Raw genomic sequence first — 4643 nt, forward strand, 5'->3', positions numbered from 1 at the left:
AGGCCCTTGTGCTTGCCAGGGAAGCGCTTATTCTAGTGAGCCATCTCCCCAGCCCTCATTTTATTTTAAAACTAAATTTGAAAGGAAGATTGAAGACATTTCATCTAAAAAAAAAAAAAAAAAATGTAACTCCAGGAATTTAAAGAACACCCAGTGGTAGTGCATGCCTGTAATCAAAACACTCAGTAGGTCAAGGCAGGAAAATCCCAAATTCAAGCCCATTCTGGGCAATTTGGTGACTTAGTGACACCTTGTCTCAAAATAAATAAAGCCAGTGTGGCGGCACATGCCTGTATGCAAGAGGATCGCTGTAAGCTAGAGACCAGCCTGGGCTACATAATGAGTTCAAGGCCAGCCTGAACTACATAGAGACCCTGTCTCAAAAAGAGGGGGCCAAGAAAAGTACATAAAATTAAATCTGGGGATGGCGGCACAAGCCTGTAACCTTAGCGCTCAGGGAGTCAGGAGGCAAGAGCAGGAGGCATCAGTTCAAGACCAACCTGAACTACACAACAAAATACTGTCTCCAAAAAGTCAAAACTAAATAAATAAGTAATCCCTGGAGACAGTCCCATTCTAGAGAGTTAAGAAAAGCAAAGTTCCAAAGTTCCAAGTACCCACCGCACTATAGATACAGTCTCCTGCTTAGCAACTCTAATGTTGTCTACCAAACACCCAGCCTGTAATAGTTTCGATCATGACAACTGTTCACTCTAAATCCATGTGCTCAGCTTGGATTCAGGATTGATTTATAAAAATAGCTGCTGCTGGTCTTTGAATCTCTGACTGATGACTGGGCAGTGCTACCCCGTAGGCTTGGAGCAGCTGAATTTGCCTCACCACACCCAACCCTCTGCCTACCCAGCCAACCGTATGGCAGCCCCCCCCCCCACTCGGCAGCAGACAGTTCTCCCTCCTCCCGGGCTGAGTGAGCAAATTACAAGCACAAATATCCCCTGATGCAATGCCACAACCATCCCTGGGAAAGAGCAGAGACAGTTGCCAAAAGCGCAACAGCAGGAAAATGGGCGGGAGATACACACACACACACACACACACACACACACACACAGCGAGACTGCAGTGCTATGCAGCCAGAGAAAAGAGAATCGAGAGGCCCTGGGGAGCAATAGTGTAACTGGACCAGAGGAGGGAAAGGAGAAAAGGGGGTTTCCAGCTGAAACCTGGGTAACCCTAGCCTTCCCTAGGTGTGCACGCTTCACCCCATATCGGAGTCCTAAAACAAAAGCCCCGTTTCCTCCGCAAATCAGCAAATGCATTTAACTTACACATTTCTAGAGACGAGCAAAACCCCTAAAACCAGTGTACGAGGCGATTTCAACTATAAATGAATTTAGAGAACACACTGACGAAAAATGTGGTCCGGCGCAATCTCCGCCGAGAGATGTCTCCAATCTCCCCTAAGGTCCCCATCTCCACTCCGCTGTCCCCACCTTCAATGTCGGGGACCTGTCTGCACTCTACAGCCACACATAGAAAGGCTGGCGCTCCCTAAGCGCTAGGGCCACGCCCGAAGGGGGCAGACGCGCAGACCTCCCATAACTCCCAGGGGACGGTCCCAAGGCGAGCCCTGGTCCCACACCAGCGGAACCCCCAACTCCTCCGAAGAAGGCTCCCAAGCCCCCGACATCCTGAGCCCACACAGGCCCCCGGCCCCAGCCCCGGCCCCCCCACCCCACTCCGCTTCCTCCCGCTCCAGAGGACCGAAAGTCGCCTGCAGGCCGCTGCCCGCCCCGTGCGCGTCGCCCCCGCGTCCCTGAGGCGCGCGGCCGCCGCCCTTCCCCGCCTCAGGCGGGCCTTGCAGGGTCCCGGCTGGCCTTGGGGCGCCGCTCACAGCCCTAGTAGCCTCTAAGCCTCGCCCCTTCGATGGCGCGCGCCGGTGACTGTACCTACCTGCCGCCAACACCGAGCCGGAGCTGGAGCTGGAGGGAGCCGGGAGAAGCGGGAGCCGCAAGAGCCTGCAGCAAGCCGAGGGGCGGGGCGCAGGGAGGTGGCCGCTTCCTCGTCGCCCTCCAGAAGGCCGGGGCAGGGGCGGGGGCGGGGCGTCGCCACCGCCTACCCAGCGGGCTCCGCCGCCCCGGCCAATAGGTGTGGTGAGGAGGCGGGCTGAGGGCCGCCAGGAGCCAATGGGCGCCGGCCTGGGCGCCTCACCCTCCCCGTGGAAGCAGCACGAGCCGAGGCCGTTGATGGTGAGGTGCGCCTGGGGGGTCTACACCGCTGCTCTGGGGCTAGAGAGCGCCAGAGCAGGTTGCTTGCCCGGGCCCGCTGTGCTGTGGCAGCGGCCGCTTGCTTGTAGAGCCCGGCTACCTAGAGCCGAGAAGGTGAGGGATCTGGAACGCCGGCCTAGGCTTGGGTCTCAAACCAGACTATGGGCTCTGTGACGTAAGTGGGCGGGGTGGGGCGGGGCTTCGGGCGCGGCCGGCTTCTTGCTGGAAGGGACCCCGCGGGGCCGTGAGGGATGGGGAGGAGGGGCAGTGACGGATGGGGAAGAGGGGCGACGGGGAGCCTTCCACGCTTGGCCCCCGAGTTCTGCAAAGGAAATTTGGCTGGTCCAAGTTGAGAATGTCTGTAAATGTAAAGGGATTTCCGAGACAATAGAGAAACATATACAAAATATCTCATTTATTCTTATTAGTCACAAGTGAGATAATTGATAACAAAATTGATTACAATCTACAACCATATCACCCTAAACGCGCAGGTTCTGGGACGGTATGCAGGATCGGGCTTGCTCAGCACTTGAGTGAGAAACAAAATGGATTTCAGTGGAGTATAATATTTGGTTAAATCCGATGTTATTTAAAATAATTTGGAGTGGGCGTGGTGACACACACCTATAATCACGGCACTCAGGCTGCTAAAGCAGGAGGATTACTACGAATTCATGGCCAACCAAGGCTACAAAGTGAGTTCAAGGCCAGCCTAAACTGCGTAGTGAAACCTTGTCTCAAAAAGACAATAGGTAAGGGAACTTAAAAAGAATATGTGTTAAGTGCAGCATCCTCATGACTCGAGTCAGTGCCCGTGGTCACATGAGGATCTTGGGGACAGCTATATAAAAACTAACAGGGCCAGACAAATAGCTCAGCAGATTAAAGCACCTGCAAGCAGGCCCAGGAGCCAGGGGTTCGATCCCCGGGCTTGCCACGCTGGCCCCGCCCCCGGGATGCACTGAGACACAATTGAAACTGGGGGTGGTGACACAAGCCTGTAACCCCAGCTCTTGGGAGGCTGTAAACAGGCGAATCACTACAAGTCTGATCTAGTAGTAAGACCCTGAACACCCTGAAGACCCTCCCCTAAAATACAAAATATATATATATAATGTAATTACTCCTAATCCTTTGGGCTGGTGAGATGGCTCAGTGGTCTAAAGCACCTACTTACAACAAGCTTAGCAAATCACAGGGACCGCGGTTCAATCCCCCAGCACCACATGCCAGCCAGCTCCGCCCCCTGGTGGGCTGAGCTGGCCACACACACACACACAATAAATAAATGTAATAAATAAAAAAATAAATAATTAAAAAAATGAAACCTCAAGGGGAGCAGTAATTTCTAATAGTCAATGAATTGGGGAAATAAATAAGAAGTGGTTGCTAGAAAACAAAATTACTGTTTGGTCTACATTACAGTCATGGAGGATAGACTTGGTCCAAAGGAGCAAAGATTCCCAACCCCTAGTGAACACTTATGTGGTCCATATTAACCGGCTCTTGGCAAGCTAACATCTCCTCTTGGGGGTGGTTTCTAGGTTATTTCTGTATCGAACAAAGAATTGACCAAGACATGGGTAAATGGTAGCAAAGTTTTATTAAAGATAGGACAAAGCAAGTTTAGACCAAATTCTCTATAAATTGAACTAAAAATGTTCTTTTATTTTTTGAGAAAGGCTCTCAACTTTATAGCTCAGGCTAGCCTTGACTCACTGGATCCTCCTACCTCAGCTGAGATTACAGGTGTGGGCCACCACACCCGGCAAGTTTGTTACTTTGCTCTGATGGTTCTGAGTATCAAATCCAGAGCCTTGCACACCAGAGCCTTGCACACGTTAGGCAGATGCTGTACCACCAAGCTATACCACCAGCTTCTGCATCCTTACTGATACAAGCCCATTCTTCTCTACCATTTGTGGCTAAATGCAATCCCAACTGATCTACATGGAGGAAAAGCCCTGAAGTGCAAGTTGAGAAGCCACATTAGAGTCCAGCTGTGCCAGGAACCAGCAGTGTGGCCTTGGGCAAGCATTTCCCATCTGGGTCCTCAGGTTCCTCCTCTTGGTCTGGGGCAAGGGCCATCCAATGCAGTCTCCTCCACCTCTTGCTCCCTGTGGGCTCACTGTGCAGTGTGGAACAATGGGTTTCCTCTCCCTCAAAATGCAACTGCTTCTTTCAAGGTCTGCTAAGTGTTTCCTTATTCTTTTGACTTCTAGACTGATGACAAGAACCTGTGTTTATCTTCAGAATGCCTGTGGTGAAACTTACACTTTGGGGGGTTCCCCTATGTCCTATAATCTCTCCTCCTTTGGTTGATTTAATGTACCTGACCCTAAAAGCACGAAGGGGGAGGCTACTTTTTTATAAAACTCACTGCTCCCCTTGAAGTCTCAAATGAGAGGGTTG

The 4643-nt window shown here is 51.8% G+C and overlaps 1 protein-coding gene across 8 annotated transcripts in view; it reads right to left on the reverse strand.

The window, feature by feature from the left end:
* Positions 1–2056, reverse strand: part of Map4 (microtubule associated protein 4) — a 171084-nt gene extending 169028 nt beyond the window's left edge. For 3 of the 8 annotated variants that reach the window (XM_023700696.1, XM_023700694.1, XM_023700693.1), the window contains exon 1: positions 1915–2054. The gene's annotated coding sequence lies outside the window, so the exon portion shown is untranslated. Of the gene's footprint in view, positions 1–1914 lie in introns of all 8 variants that reach the window. The other 5 variants (XM_023700695.1, XM_023700698.1, XM_023700697.1 and 2 more) reach the window with 4 other exon arrangements.
* Positions 2057–4643: the final 2587 nt, after the last annotated feature.

Source organism: Octodon degus, unplaced genomic scaffold (assembly GCF_000260255.1).
Source record: "Octodon degus isolate 3935 unplaced genomic scaffold, OctDeg1.0 scaffold00126, whole genome shotgun sequence".
NCBI lineage: Eukaryota > Metazoa > Chordata > Mammalia > Rodentia > Octodontidae > Octodon > Octodon degus.